The following is a 17,312-nucleotide window of genomic DNA, read 5'->3' on the forward strand; positions in this document are numbered from 1 at the left end:
TCCTAGCCTTTATTAGTGTAGGAATGACCTCATCCGGAATACCTTTTTCCACTAGGATCCGGCGTTCAACCGCCATGCCGTCAAACGCACCCGCGGTAAGTCTTGGAACAGACAGGGACCTTGTTGTAACAGGTCCTCCCTTTCCTAGGAAAGGTTATTGAGAAAGTCGTTGCAAATCAACTGGAAACCCGCCTGTCAACCCATGATATTTATGATCCATTTCAATCAGGATTCAGGAGAAGACATAGCACTGAAAAAGCCCTGGTGTGTGTGTTAAGTGATCTTCTGATGGCAAAAGACAGAGGTGACTGTTCAATATTAATCCTTCTGGATCTCTCAGCAGCATTTGATACCGTGGACCATGGGCTTCTGATTGAGCGACTGATACATTTCTGTGGTCTGGATGGCACAGTCCTAAACTGGTTTAAATCATTTCTCACAGGCAGGTCACAGAGATTATCATCTGGATTATACTCATCACCACCAGTGCCATTGCCATGTGGTGTCCCACAAGGTTCTATACTATCCCCCATGCTTTTTGCAGTATACATGCTCCCATTGGGCGAAATAATCAGGCGCCATGGCCTGGTCTACCACTGCTATGCAGATGATACACAACTGTACTTGTCCTTTGCTCCGGGCACTGATAACCCAATAGCAACCCTAAATGGCTGTCTAGCTGAACTACAGGAGTGGATGAGCGCCAGTTGGCTGCGACTGAACCCGGATAAAACAGAGGTCCTTATGATACTACCGCAATATCAAAGGACAAGACTGCAGCATAGCTGTCACGATCCGGGTATCTGGACGCCATTTCTTACCCATCAGATGCCTCCTAAGGCTGGCTCAGCGCTCCAGGACCGGATTCCATCTGTTATCCTGATGTGTACATTCCTGTATCCTCTCCTGTCACTCTGGGACGCTGTCACAGTAAGCGCCATATTACATCTGGCATGGCGTCTCCCGCGGCCTCCGCCGCCGTCCCTGAGCTTCTGCATGCAGAGTGTCAGAGTGGCGATTACGTCAGCCGCGGCCTCCGCTGTGTCCGCGTGGTTGGATGTGCACTTGTCAGCCTGGCGTCTCCTGTCTCCAGTGGCCGGCGCCGCCATTACTGTTTTCATTACCACATGGATTACAAACCAAACTTCCCTCCAAGTGTCTGCATGGGCGCAGCCATCTTGGATTCTGTCAGCTGATCATTTCCTCCAATCTGTTGTCAGTATTGTTAATCTGCATAATTGCCTAGCCAATCCCTTCCTTGCTGCAGGTATAAATACACTGTGCCTGAGCAAGGAAGGCGTCAGTGCTTTGGTTGTCAAACCTAGTTCCTGTTTGTCTCTCTCCTGTGATTGTCTTCCAGGTTCCAGCTCCTGTCTCAAGACTTCCACCATAGAGATCCGCACCAGCATTCCACCTGCGGTGTAGCCTGACTCTCCAATCCATTGTGGATTCATCTGTTTCCAGCTACAACATTACCTGCTTCCAGCTCAGCTTCCAGCAGAGTACAGCTTCCCTTAAAGGGCCGGTGTCCTTTCTACACTTTACCACTCTCCACCGGTATTATTATTTCTCCGCTCTCAAGTTCTACATTTCAGTTCATATTTCATCGCTCCCAAGTTCATTTATTATTTAACTGGTTCCAGCCAGTATCCACTTCGTGCTAACAACAGTCTGGTTCCAGCCAGTATCCACAGCAGCTGTTTTATCTTCAGCAACCCAGCTTTTCCTGGAACACCAGCTGGCACAATCCTGGGTTATCTCCATTGCTACAGTCGGGCCTGGTAAGGACTTTCCATCTAGAAGATCATAAGAACTATCTCACACTACCAGTGCCCTGTGGCTCCTGCCATCCTGTAGTACCCAGGAACTGTATTTATTCTTTGCTGACTTTTACGTTTTCTTTTACTGCTGCTGTGTTGCGGAGTTGTCATAATAAACATCATTGACTTTTATCCAAGTTGTCGTGGTCACGCCTTCGGGCAGTTATTATTCATGTTACTTACATGTCCAGGGGTCTGATACAACCTCCCAGGTTCCGGTACATCTCAGCCCCTACAACTGAGGCTGCCTCCCGTCAGCTCAGGCCCTCAGTTGTGACAGTAAGCACTGACCTAATGAATCCAGCCGGAGACCAGGATCAAGCGGCCAGGCCGATGCAAGAACTGGCAGCCCGACTAGAACATCAGGAGGCTGCACAGGGCCACATCATCCGCTGTCTCCAGGATCTCTCTACTCGGCTGGATGGGATTCAGACAACTCTCCGTGGATCAGGCGCGTCTGGTGCGTCAACCACAGTGACTCCAGCTATAACCCCACCCACCTTACCCATTTCTGCTCCACGTCTTCATCTTCCAACGCCAGCAAAATTTGACGGATCTCCAAGATTCTGCAGGGGATTTCTCAACCAGTGTGAGATTCAGTTTGAGCTACAACCTGGCAATTTTCCCAGTGACCGTACAAAAATTGCCTACATTATTTCTCTTCTCAGTGGCTCAGCCCTTGATTGGGCATCACCATTATGGGAGAGGTCCGACACCCTGCTATCTTCCTACACTGCCTTCGTGTCAACATTCAGGCGCATCTTCGACGAGCCAGGCCGGGTAACCTCAGCTTCATCCGAGATTCTCCGTTTACGCCAGGGGTTACGTACTGTAGGACAATATCTGATACAGTTCCAGATCCTGGCATCCGAACTGGCATGGAACGACGAGGCCCTGTATGCTGCATTCTGGCATGGCTTATCTGAGCGTATTAAAGATGAGTTAGCTACCAGAGACTTACCTTCTAAGTTAGATGAGCTAATCTCACTCTGCACGAAAGTTGATTTACGTTTCAGAGAGAGAGCAACTGAGCGTGGAAGATCATCTGCTCCAAAATCTTCTGCTCCTCCTCCTCGTCAACTGTCACCATCTAAAGATGAGCCCATGCAACTTGGCCGTTCCCGTTTAACTCCTGCTGAGCGCCGAAGACGTCTCTCCGAGTTTCTCTGTCTCTATTGTGCAGCTCCGTCTCACACCATTAATGCCTGTCCCAAACGTCCGGGAAACTCCAAATCCTAGCTCGCCAAGGAGAGGGCCGGCTAGGAGTAATGATCTCCTCTCCATCTCCTCAAGATTGTAATCTCCCAGTCTCGCTTCAAGTTGCTCAACGTTATCGGAACGTCATTGCCCTCCTTGATTCCGGAGCAGCTGGGAACTTTATTACCGAAGCCTATGTTAAACGGTGGTCCCTACCCACCGAGAGACTTCCTTCGTCCATTTCTTTAACTGCCGTGGATGGCAGCAACATTTTTGATGCAGTTATTTCTTTAAGGACTCTACCAGTTCGTCTGAGAGTGGGAGTTCTTCATTCCGAACTTATTTCTTTTTTAGTGATTCCAAGAGCCACACATCCTGTGGTCCTGGGCCTTCCATGGCTCCGTCTTCACAATCCTACAATTGATTGGACGACTACGCAAATCCTGGCATGGGGTTCCTCCTGTGCTGAGACATGTTTGTTTAAAGTATTGCCTGTCTGTTCTTCCTCCCCCAGGTCGTCTGATGTTCCACCTCCTCCATATCAAGATTTCACGGATGTGTTCAGTAAAGCTTCTGCTGTTATCCTTCCTCCTCATAGAGAATGGGACTGTCCGATTGATCTCGTTCCAGGGAAGGTTCCACCTCGAGGCCGAACTTATCCGTTGTCTCTGCCTGAGACGCATTCTATGGAGGAATATATTAAAGAGAACCTAGCAAAGGGGTTCATTCGACCTTCTTCTTCTCCAGCCGGCGCAGGCTTCTTTTTTGTAAAAAAGAAAGATGGTGGTCTGCGGCCATGCATCGACTACAGAGGTTTGAACGACATTACCATCAAGAACCGTTATCCTTTACCCCTGATTACTGAGCTCTTTGACAGAGTTAGCGGAGCTACCATCTTTACAAAGCTGGACTTGCGAGGTGCATACAATCTCATCCGGATCCGTGAGGGTGACGAGTGGAAGACCGCCTTTAACACCCGTGACGGACATTATGAGTACCTCGTCATGCCCTTCGGATTGAGCAATGCTCCAGCTGTCTTCCAGCATTTTGTCAATGAGATCTTCAGAGACATTCTATACCGTCATGTCGTGGTCTATCTAGACGATATCCTCATTTTTGCCAACGATTTAGAGGAACATCGTTTTTGGGTTAAAGAGGTTCTGTCCCGTCTCCGTGTCAATCATCTCTATTGCAAATTAGAGAAATGCGTCTTTGAAGTCAAGTCCATTCCGTTTCTAGGGTACATTGTGTCCGGTTCCGGACTAGAGATGGATCCTGAGAAACTACAAGCAATCCAAAATTGTCCGGTACCCTTAACCCTCAAAGGGGTCCAGAGGTTCTTAGGGTTCGCCAACTATTACCGAAAGTTTATACGAGACTTTTCCACCATTGTGGCGCCTATTACTGCTTTCACCAAGAAGGGTGCTAACCCGTCCAAGTGGTCTGAAGAAGCCATGCAAGCATTTCATCTTTTAAAACAAAGGTTCATCTCTGCGCCTGTTCTGAAACAGCCTGACATCGACTCTCCTTTCATCTTAGAGGTGGATGCCTCCTCCGTTGGAGTAGGAGCGGTGTTATCTCAGAGGGCTAAAGATGGCCATTTACACCCTTGCAGTTTCTTCTCCCGGAAGTTCTCCCCAGCTGAGCGCAACTATGCCATTGGCGACCAGGAGTTGCTAGCCATCAAGCTCGCTCTAGAAGAGTGGAGGTATCTGTTGGAGGGAGCTTCTCATTCAATCACCATACTTACAGACCACAAGAACCTTTTATACCTGAAGGGCGCACAATGTCTCAACCCTCGTCAGGCCAGATGGGCACTTTTCTTTTCCAGGTTCGACTTTAAACTCCAGTTCTGTCCGGGCTCTCAGAATCGCAAGGCCGATGCCCTTTCCCGCTCATGGGAGCAAGAAAATGAGTCAGAGTCTTCAGACAAGCATCCTATTATAAATCCGTTGGCATTCTCCACGGTAGGGATGGACTCTACGCCCCCATCAGGGAAAAGTTTTGTGAAGCCGATGCTAAGGAAGAAGCTCATGCATTGGGCCCATGCTTCCCGTTTTGCCGGACATACAGGTATCCAAAAAACCCTGGAGTTTATCTCTAGGTCCTATTGGTGGCCAACTCTGAAAAAGGACGTCTTGGAGTTTATTGCATCTTGCCCAAAGTGTGCCCAACATAAAGTATCCCGCCAGTCGCCTGCGGGGCAACTGGTTCCACTATCCGTTCCCCGTCGACCATGGACCCACTTGTCGATGGATTTCATTACAGACTTACCCATGTGCAACAAGTTCAATACCATCTGGGTGGTAGTTGACCGGTTCACCAAGATGGCACACTTCATTCCTCTCACCGGTCTTCCGTCAGCTTCCAAGTTGGCTCAAGTATTCATACAAGAGATCTTCCGACTCCACGGTCTTCCTGAAGAAATTATCTCAGATCGAGGAGTTCAATTCACAGCCAAATTCTGGCGAAGTTTATGTCAAGTCCTCCAAGTCAAGCTAAAGTTTTCCACGGCTTACCATCCTCAGACCAATGGTCAAACCGAGAGGGTGAATCAGGACTTGGAGGCCTTCCTCCGCATCTATGTGTCCTCCTCTCAAGATGACTGGGTTCAATTACTTCCCTGGGCCGAGTTCTGTCATAACAACCAGTATCATTCTTCATCTGCTTCAACACCATTCTTCACTAACTTTGGATTCCACCCTAAAGTCCCTGAGTTCCAACCGCTTCCAGCAACTTCTGTCCCCGCAGTGGATATCACCTTGCATCAGTTTGCCAATATCTGGAAGAGCGTACGATCAGCTCTGCTCAAGGCATCGTTCAGGTACAAGAAGTTTGCGGATAAGAAGCGTCGAGCAGTTCCTGCTCTCAAGGTGGGTGATCGGGTATGGTTATCCACGAAGAATTTGAGGTTAAGAGTTCCCAGTATGAAGTTTGCACCTCGCTATATCGGTCCTTTCAAGATTGAACAAGTCATTAATCCTGTTGCTTACAGACTCCAGTTGCCTCCCTTCTTAAAAATACCCAGGACATTCCATGTTTCCCTGTTGAAACCGCTGATCTTGAATCGGTTTCATTCCTCACTTCCTCCAACTCCGAAAGTCCAAACTCAACGAGGCGTTGAGTATGAAGTGGCCAAGATCCTGGACTCACGTCACCGTTACGGTCAACTACAATATCATATTGACTGGAAAGGTTATGGTCCTGAGGAACGTTCATGGACCAATGCTTCTGATGTCCATGCTCCTGCCTTGGTCCGGAGATTCCATTCCAAGTTTCCTCAAAAGCCAAAGAAGTGTCCTGGGGCCACTCCTAAAGGGGGGGGTGCTGTCACGATCCGGGTATCTGGACGCCATTTCTTACCCATCAGATGCCTCCTAAGGCTGGCTCAGCGCTCCAGGACCGGATTCCATCTGTTATCCTGATGTGTACATTCCTGTATCCTCTCCTGTCACTCTGGGACGCTGTCACAGTAAGCGCCATATTACATCTGGCATGGCGTCTCCCGCGGCCTCCGCCGCCGTCCCTGAGCTTCTGCATGCAGAGTGTCAGAGTGGCGATTACGTCAGCCGCGGCCTCCGCTGTGTCCGCGTGGTTGGATGTGCACTTGTCAGCCTGGCGTCTCCTGTCTCCAGTGGCCGGCGCCGCCATTACTGTTTTCATTACCACATGGATTACAAACCAAACTTCCCTCCAAGTGTCTGCATGGGCGCAGCCATCTTGGATTCTGTCAGCTGATCATTTCCTCCAATCTGTTGTCAGTATTGTTAATCTGCATAATTGCCTAGCCAATCCCTTCCTTGCTGCAGGTATAAATACACTGTGCCTGAGCAAGGAAGGCGTCAGTGCTTTGGTTGTCAAACCTAGTTCCTGTTTGTCTCTCTCCTGTGATTGTCTTCCAGGTTCCAGCTCCTGTCTCAAGACTTCCACCATAGAGATCCGCACCAGCATTCCACCTGCGGTGTAGCCTGACTCTCCAATCCATTGTGGATTCATCTGTTTCCAGCTACAACATTACCTGCTTCCAGCTCAGCTTCCAGCAGAGTACAGCTTCCCTTAAAGGGCCGGTGTCCTTTCTACACTTTACCACTCTCCACCGGTATTATTATTTCTCCGCTCTCAAGTTCTACATTTCAGTTCATATTTCATCGCTCCCAAGTTCATTTATTATTTAACTGGTTCCAGCCAGTATCCACTTCGTGCTAACAACAGTCTGGTTCCAGCCAGTATCCACAGCAGCTGTTTTATCTTCAGCAACCCAGCTTTTCCTGGAACACCAGCTGGCACAATCCTGGGTTATCTCCATTGCTACAGTCGGGCCTGGTAAGGACTTTCCATCTAGAAGATCATAAGAACTATCTCACACTACCAGTGCCCTGTGGCTCCTGCCATCCTGCAGTACCCAGGAACTGTATTTATTCTTTGCTGACTTTTATGTTTTCTTTTACTGCTGCTGTGTTGCGGAGTTGTCATAATAAACATCATTGACTTTTATCCAAGTTGTCGTGGTCACGCCTTCGGGCAGTTATTATTCATGTTACTTACATGTCCAGGGGTCTGATACAACCTCCCAGGTTCCGGTACATCTCAGCCCCTACAACTGAGGCTGCCTCCCGTCAGCTCAGGCCCTCAGTTGTGACAATAGCCAACCAACTGGACTTACACTCGGGGATTCAGAATTACAGACCAGTGATCGTGTGCGGAATCTTGGCATTGTCCTGGATGGTGGCTTGACACTTAAACATCAGATATCAGCCACAATCAAATCCTCATTCTTTCACCTGAGGAACATAGCCAGAATCAAGCACTTAATTCCCTCAGATGATATGCCAAAAGTCATACATGCATTTGTATCATCTCGTTTAGACTACTGTAATGCCCTCTACCTTGGTCTACCAGCAAAAGAATTGCAGCGCTTACAGCTGGTGCAAAACACAGTTGCCAGGCTATTAACCAACCAGCCCCGTTCTAGCCACATAACACCCATCCTCTACTCCCTTCACTGGCTGCCTGTACGATGGCGAATCATCTTCAAGATTGGCTTAGTGAGTTTCAAAGCATTACATGACCAAGGCCCAAGGTACCTGAAACAGCTTCTGACCCCATACTGCCCCACTCGATTACTGCGATCTGTAGATGAAGGACTTTTAGCAGTATCTAGAATCTACCGTAATTCATCTGGGGGTCGAGCTTTTAGTCATGCGGCTCCGACTCTATGGAACTCACTTCCCCGCACAGTGCGAGAGGCCCCAACTATAGAATCCTTCAAAAGTAGACTCAAGACTTTTCTGTTTACTCAAGCATTTCCATAATGTCCCTTTTAGTATCTTCATGCTTCTGTATTTTATGAAAATGTACTTCATTATTTTCTGTACTATATTATGCTATGTATCTGATAAGCGCCTTGAGTCCTATTGGAGAAAGAGCGCTATATAAATAAAATTATTATTATTATTATTATTATTATTATTATTAGAGGAAGCGGCCATGGATCTTCTGTGAGCATTTCTTGCAGATCCGGATACCAGGTCCTTCGTGGCCAATCTGGAACAATGAGAATTGTTCTCACTCCTCTCTTTCTTATTATCCTCAACACCTTGGGTATGAGAGGAAGAGGAGGAAACACATATACCGACTGGAACACTCACGGTGTCACTAGGGCGTCCACAGCTACCGCCTGAGGGTCTCTCGACCTGGCGCAATACCTTTGTAACTTTTTGTTGATACGGGATACCATCATGTCTATTTGGGGTAGTCCCCACCGACTTGCAATCTGCGCGAAGACTTCCTGATGAAGTCCCCACTCTCCCGGATGCAGATCGTGTCTGCTGAGGAAGTCTGCTTCCCAGTTGTCCACTCCCGGAATGAACACTGCTGACAGAGCGCTTACATGATTCTCCGCCCAGCGAAGAATTCTGGTGGCTTCCACCATTGCCACTCTGCTCCTTGTGCCGCCTTGGCGGTTTACATGAGCTACTGCAGTGATGTTGTCTGACTGGATCAGAACTGGTCTATTGCGAAGTAAGATCTCCGCTTGACGTAGGACGTTGTATATGGCCCTTAGTTCCAGGATGTTGATGTGAAGACAAGTCTCTTGACTTGACCAAAGTCCTTGGAAATTTCTTCCCTGTGTGACTGCTCCCCAACCTCGGAGACTCGCGTCCGTGGTCACCAGGATCCAGTCCTGAATGCCGAACCTGCGGCCCTATAGAAGGTGAGCACCTTACAGCCCCCACAGGAGAGATACCCTGGCCCTGAGGGAGAGGGTGATCAACTGATGAATCTGTAGTGACCCGGACCACTTGTCCAGTAGGTCCCATTTGAAAGTCCTCGCATGGAACCTGCCGAAGGGAATGTTTTTCCCCGGTCTCGGGTGCAGTGATGCACTGACACCTGTCTTGGTTTCAATGAGTTCCTGACCAGAGTCATGAGTTCCTGGGCCTTCTCTCTCCGAAGGTAAACCCATTTCTGGTCCGTATCCAGAACCATACCCAAGAAGGGCAGACTAGTCATAGGAACCAACTGTGACTTCGGGATATTGAGAATCCAGCCGTGTTGCTGTGACACCTTCAGCGAAAGTGACCCGCTGTTCAACAACTGCTCTTTTGATCTCGCCCTTATAGGAGATCGTCCAGGTATGGGATAACTGTGACTCCTTGCTTGCGTAGGAGCACCATCATTTCCGCCAATTACCCTGAAATTGGTAATGAGAATACTGTACCGCAATTCTTAGGTACGCCTGATGGGGTGGATAAATGGGAACATGAAGGTATGCAGCCTTTATGTCTAGATACACCATCAAATCCCCCCTTCCCAGGCTGGCCATGATCGCTCTGAGCGATTCCACTTTAAATTTGAACCTTTTCCAGTATAGGTTCAGAGTTTTTAATTTTAAAATAGGTCTGACCGAACCGTACGGTTTCGGGACTACAGCCAAGGTTAAGTAATATCCCCTTCCTTGTTGCAGGAGGGGAACCTTGATCATCACCTGCTGGAGATACAATGTGTGAATTGTATTTAATATTATCTCCCTTTCTGGGGGAGAAGCCGGTAGGTCCGATAAGGAAAACCGGCGAGGAGGCACCTTTCGAATTCCAGCTTGTAACCCTGAGAGCAATTTTTTATTGCCCCGGGATCCACCTGTGAGTGAACTCAGATGTGGCTGAAAAGTCGAAGACGTGCTCCCCCTGGGACGGACTCCCTTAGCGGAGCTCCCGTGTCATGCGGTGGATGTAGTAGAGGCCGGGGAGGACTTCCATTCCTGGTAACTAGCTGTGCCCTTACCTCTGGTAAGAAAGGACGCTCCTCGTACTTTCTTGTTATTCTGCGACCGAAAGGACTGCATTTGATAATGTCGTGCTTTCTTAGTCTGTGAGGGAATATAAGGCAAAAGATCAGAATTACCAGCTATAGCTGTGGAGACCAGGTCCGAGAGCCCTTGTCCACACAATTCCTCAGCCTTGTAAGGTAAACCCTCCATATGCCTCTTTTAGTCGGCATCACCTGTCCATTGCATGTTCCACAGGACACGTCTAGCAGAAATCGACATAGCGTTGATTCTAGAACCCAGTAGACTAACGTCTCTTTGGGTATGTCTTATATATATATATAAGACAACATCTTTTACATATACTGTAAATATACATATATATATATATATATATATATATATATTAGGGACAATAACATGGTATCTTATCTAGGGTTTCAATCTCCGCTGATAAGGTATCTGTCCACGCTGCTACAGCGCTATAAACCCATGTCGACACAATCGCCGGTCTGAGTAGTGTACCAGAATGTGTGTAAATGGACTTCAAAGTACTTTTACTGTATGCTATCTGCAGGATCCCTGCGGATAGCTGTTAAGTCAGCGCTACCTTTTTGGGTAACGTGTCAATGCCTTGTACACCCTTGGGGAAGATTCCCATCGTATCCTGGCCCCATTAGGGAAAGGATACTCCCTGAGAATTCTTTTTGGGAAGCTGCAGCTTTTTGTCTGGAGATTCCCGCTCTTTTTCTTCATGAGAGGAGGGAAATTTACCTCAGCTTTCTTCCCCTTAAACATGTGTACCCTCGTGTCAGGGACAGATGAGTCATCAGTAATATGCAAAACATGTTTTATTACAATAATCATATATTGAATACTTTTCTGCCAGTTTAGGCTGTACTTTGCATTATCGTAGTCGACACTGGAGTCAGACTCCGTGTCGATATCAGTGTCTATTATTTTGGATAGTGAGCGTTGTGAGACTCTGATGGTCTCTGTGACATAGGGACAGACATGGGTAGTTTCCCTGTCTGGTCTCTAATCTTTTGTGTAATAAATTCATCTTAGCACTTAATTTCACATATCCAATCAGGTGTCGGCGTTGTCGACGGAGACACCACACACACACACATTTGCTCCATCTCCTCCTTAGGAGAGCCTTTTACCTGAGACATGTTGACACACACGTACCGACACACCACACACTCAGGGAATGCTCTTCTGAAGACAGTTCCCCTTTGGAGAGACAGAGAGAGAGTATGCCAGCACACACCCCAGCGCAATATGACCCAGGAAAAACACAGCAATATAATGTTTACCCCGTAGCGCTGTAATTATTATTATCTGCGCCGAATTATGTGCCCCCCCTCTTCTTTAAAACCCTCTCTTCTACCGTGGTATAAGCAGGGGAGAGTCCGGGGAGCTTCCTCTCAGCTGTGCTGTGGAGAAAAACATGGCGCTGGTGAGTGCTGAGGGAGAAGCCCCGCCCCCTCGGCGGCGGGCTTCAGTCCCGCTAAAAGTGTAAAATTGGCGGGGGCTCATGCATATATACAGTGTCCAGCTGTATATATGCTCTCTTTTGCCAAATAAGAGGTTTATCAGGGCCGTTTCTACAGGCGTGTGCGAGCCGTGCATTTGCACGGGGCGCCAACCGCGGCTCATGCTGGCAGCTGCTGCCTTCAGTATTCTGCTTCCCCCCTCCCCTCCATTTTACTCTGCTCGCTGGGCGGAGTTATGCATTTTGACGCGATTGCGTCCAGACGTCATGACGTCATGACGTCAAACGCCGGGGGTTTACCTATATAATGGTAGACGCCGCGGAGGAGCGGGTGGGCGCCATTTTAAAAGTGACAAGTCCGTCACTAAGGCCTGCGCCAGGGCTGAGGTAATTTGGCTGCTGATGGTGGAGCGGCTGCGGAGGAGTAGCTGGAGGCCGCATTTCAAAGGTAGCGTAGCACTCACTGATCCACTGACCGCGCTTATTCTGCAGCCAGCAGTCTCTCACACAGTCACAATCAGACTGCTGGCTTTTTTTGTTCAGGCTGGATTTGTGTCTTTGGGAGGGTGGGGGGCGAGGGGGACAGAGAGGAAATAAATTGCAGGCTCCTCCATTTAAAAATAAGTTACTTTATGGGATTCCATGCTGCTCTGGGGGGCACCCCACAATCACACTGCTGGCTTGCTCGTTTTTGTTCAGGATGGCTGGGTTTGTGGCTTTCTGGGGGGGGATAAATTGCAGGCTCCTATCTATAGACTCCATTTAAAGATGAGTTACTTTATGGGATTCCATGCTGCTCTGGTGGTTGCCTCACAAAACTGCTGGCTTGCTGGGTTTTTTCTTAGGATGGATTTGTGTCTTTTTCCAGGGAGGGTGGGGGTGGGGGGGTGTAGGTAAATGGAGGCTATAGATAGGAGCCTGCAATGTATTTCTCCACCCTTTTTTTTGGGTGGTGGGGGGGATAAATTGCAGGCTCCTATTTATAGACTCCATTTTCCTACCACCCCAGCCCCCCCCCCCCCCCCCCCCCCCCGAAAAGACACAAATTCACCCTGAGAAAAAAACACAGCAAGCCAGCAGTCTGATTGTGAGGCGCCCCCCAGAGCAGCATGGAATCCCATAAAGTAACTTATTTTTAAATGGTGGCAATGTCTTTATTTTCCAGGGTGGGTTTGGTGTAGTGCATGTCATGGTTGGGAGCCTGCCATTTCAATGTCATCTCCCCCTCCCCCACCCCTCCCTTTAAAAAAAAAAATAATTAAGGGTGGTGTGCATGGGAACCTGTAACTGTAATGTCACCTTGTTTTATTTTAAAGGGGTGGGGGATTGTTTGATATATGCAGCCATTGCTGCTTTTAGGGTTTTTTTCTTATTTTTTTAAATTCCTGGGTGGGGTAATGTGTTTTTAACGCACTACCCCACCCAAACACCACACGAATAAAAAAAATAATCCAAAAAGCAGCAATGGCTGCATACATCAATCAATCCCCCACCCTATTAAAATATAATAAGGTGACATTACAGGCTCGCTTGCGTACCACCATTTAAAAAAAAGAGAAACTAATATATATATATATATATTTTTAAAGAGGGTGCGCAAGGGAGCCTGTAATTTTTGTAAAAGGTGGGGGCACAGCTACAAGGAGATAACTGTGGCCAAGCCCCTTCCCTATGAAGAAGACACGCCCTGGGCGCCACAAAGTCATGAACTGGCCCTGCACCTGCCTGCCGCAATGTGTAAATGGGGACACTTGCCTGCCGTACTGTGTAAAATGGGGACACGTGCCTGCCGCAATGTGTAAAATGGGGACACTTTTTCCTGCCGCAATGTGTAAAATGGGGGCACGTGCCTGCCGCAATGTGTAAAATGGGGACACGTGCCTACCGTGCTGTGTAAAATGGGGTCGCTTGCCTGCTGTTATGTGTAAAATGAGGATTTTTTTTTTTAATCCTGTGGTGGCCATGATGATGAGATCAGATGAGACCACGCCCATTTTAACGAGGCCACGCCGCGCGCATGCTTTTCCTCTTTATATCTATGGGGGAGGGGGCGCATTTTTTCTTATGTGAATGGGGGGGCGCATTTTTAAATCTCGCACTGGGAGCCAAATTGGCTAGAAACGGCCCTGAGGTTGATATTGCTGCCCAGGGCGCCCCTCCCCCCTGCGCCCTGCACCCTTACAGTGACTGCCGTTTGTGAGGTGTATGGGAGCAATGGCGCACAGCTGCAGTGCTGTGCGTTACCTCAGTGAAGATCAATGAAGTCTTCTGCCGCCTCTGAAGATCTTTTCCTCTCATACTCACCCGGCTTCTCTCTTCCGGCTCTGTGAGGAGGACGGCGGCGCGGCTCCGGGACGAACTCCAGGGTGAGACCTGTGTTCTGACTCCCTCTGGAGCTAATGGTGTCCAGTAGCCTAAGAAACAGAGCCCTAAAACTCAGAGAAGTAGGTCTGTTTCTCTCTCCTCAGTCCCTCGATGCAGGGAGTCTGTTGCCAGCAGGCTCCCTGAAAATAAAAAACCTAACAAAAATGCTTTCTTACAGGAAACTCAGGAGAACTCCTGAAATGCACCCAGCTCCTCTGGGCACAGTATCAAACTGAGGTCTGGAGGAGGGGCATAGAGGGAGGAGCCAGTGCACACCCAGAGTCAAAGTCTTTCTTAAAGTGCCCATGTCTCCTGCGGAGCCCGTCTATCCCAATGGTCCTTACGGAGTCCCAGCATCCTCTAGGACGTTAGAGAAAAGGGGAATGACCTGATTCAAGCTGACAGTGTCTGAACTGACTTCACGTGTGTCAAGATCAAAGGGTTGGAGAACCTTGCACAAGACGGAAATCATTCTCCACTGCGCTTGAGTCAGGTGCATTCCCCCTCCTTTGCCTATATCATAGGTGGATGTATCTGCATGAATGGCCTATTGCTGCTCCACCATCCTCTGAAGCATATAGAGTGTTGAAATCCACCTCGTTACCACCTCATGCTTCAGGTGATGGTAGGGCAGGTTCAGGAGTGTTTTCTGGAGCTCCAGTCTTCAGCACGCGGTGGCTGAATGTCGAAAGTGGCCTGCAATTTTTCTGGTCACTGACAGCATCTCCTGCACGCCCCTGTCATTTCTCAAAAAATTTTGCACCACCAAATTAGTTGTATGTGCAAAACATGGAATTTGCCCAGATGTGCTGGAATTTGCCCAGATGAAAGGCATGCACAATATTGTTGGCGTTGTCTGATTTCACAAATCCCCAGGAGAGTCTAATTGGGGTAAGCCATTGTGCGATAATGTCCCTCAGTTTCTGTAAGAGGTTGTCAGCTGTGTGCCTCTTACGGAAAGCGGTGATACATAGCATAGCCTGCCTAGGAACGAGTTGGCATTTATAAGATGCTGCTACTGGTGCTGCTGCTGCTGTTGTTGCTGCGGGAGGCAATACATCTACCCAGTGGGCTGTCACAATCATATAGTCCTTAGTCTGCCCTGTTCTACTTGTCCACATGTCCGTGGATAAGTGGACAGTGGGTACAACTGCATTTTTTAGGACACTGAGGACACTCTTTCTGACGTCTCTGCACATTCTCGGTATCACCTGCCTAGTGAACTGGAACCTAGATGGGATTTGGTACCGGGGACACACTACGTCAAAAATTCTCTAAGTCCCACTGAACTAATGGTGGATACCGGACGTATGTCTAACACCAACATAGCTGTCAAGGCCTCAGTTATCCGCAATGCAACAGGATGACTGCTGTCATATTTGATCTTCCTCACAAAGGACTGTTGAACAGTCAATTGCTTAGTTGAAGTAGTACAAGTGGTCTTCCGACTTCCTTTCTGGGATGACGATCGACTCCCAGCAGCAACAACAGCAGCGGCTGCAACAGCAGCAGTAGACGTACCACTCAAGGATCCTCCGGAGGAATCCCGGTTAGGAGAGGACTCTTCAGTCTTGCCAGTGACATGGCCTGCAGGACTACTGATGTTCCTGACTGAGGAGGAAGTTGACGTTGAGGGAGTTGGTGGTGTGGCTTGCAGGTGTTTGGGTACAAGAGGAAAAAGGGATTTAGGTGTCAGTGGACTGCTTACACTCTTACCCAAAGTTTCACAACTTGACACTAACTTCTGATGAATGTGCAGCAGGTGACGTATTAGGAAGGATGTTCCTAGATAATTAACGTCCTTACCCCTACTTATTACAGATTGACTGGCAACACACGGCTTGACACCTGTTGTCCGGATTTGTGGAGAAATAATTCCACACTAAAGAGGTGGCTTTTTTGGTATTTTGCCCAGGCATCACATTGGGCTTATTCATCCCATGGACAACAGGTGTCTTTCCCAGTGCCTGATTTAAACAAACCCCCTCACCATCAGAATCCTCCTCGTCAACTTCCTCCTCAGTGCCAGCAACACCCATATCCTCATCCTGGTGTACTTCAACAGTGACATCTTCAATTTGAATATCAGAAACTGGACTGTGGGTACTCCCTCCAGCACTTGCAGAGGGCGTGCAAATGGTGGAAGGAGCCACCTCTTCGATTCCAGTATTGGGAAGGTCAGGCATCACAACTGCTGACACACTTGGACTCTCCTTGGGAATTTGTGGTACTATCATAGAACGCACAATTCTTTGCCAGCTTAACTCTTTTCATTTTTCTAGCAGGAGTATGAGGCCTTCCATCGTCATGTGAAGCTGAACCACTAGTCATGAACACAGGCCAGGGCCTTAGCCGTTCCTTGCCACTCCGTGTCGTAAATGGCATATTGGCAAGTTTACATTTCTCCTCAGACCATTTAAATTTCTTTTTTGGGGGTCATTTTACTGAACTTTTGCTTTTATGATTTTGACATGCCCTCTACTATGACATTGGGCATCGGCCTTGGCAGATGACGTTGATAGTATTTCATCTTCTATGTCATGACTAGTGGCAGCAGCTTCAGCACTAGGAGAAAGTGGTTCTTGATCTTTCCCAATTTTATCCTCCAAATTTTTGTTCTCCATTATTTTTCTGGAGTTATTTAACAATATGCGGTACAGGAGAGCGTACCTCTACACTACACAGGGCAAACCTTGTGAAAATTATTTGGATTAAATATTAATAACCCCTTTATTTGGAGTAAATAATATACAGCACAGGACAACACCACTGAACTTATATGGCAGCACCACTGGACTGGATTTATACGGCAGTACCACTGGAATTATAAGGCAGTATCACTGGGTTTATATAGCAGTACCACTGGACATATACGGAAATATCACTGGACTGGATTTATACGCCAGTACCGCTGGAATTATACACCAGAACCACTGGAATTAAACGGCAATATCAGTGGATTTATACGCCATTACCACTGTAATTATACGGCAGGATCACTAGAATTATATGGCAGTATCACTGGAATTATATGGAAGTACCACTGGAGTTATACCGCAGTACCACTGGACATATACGGCAGTATCACTGGACTGGATTTATACGCCAGTACCACTGGAATTATACGGCAGTATCACTGGATTTATACGCCAGTACCACAGGAATT

This window comes from Pseudophryne corroboree, chromosome 5 (genome assembly GCF_028390025.1).
Source record: "Pseudophryne corroboree isolate aPseCor3 chromosome 5, aPseCor3.hap2, whole genome shotgun sequence".
Classification (NCBI taxonomy): Eukaryota; Metazoa; Chordata; class Amphibia; order Anura; family Myobatrachidae; genus Pseudophryne; species Pseudophryne corroboree.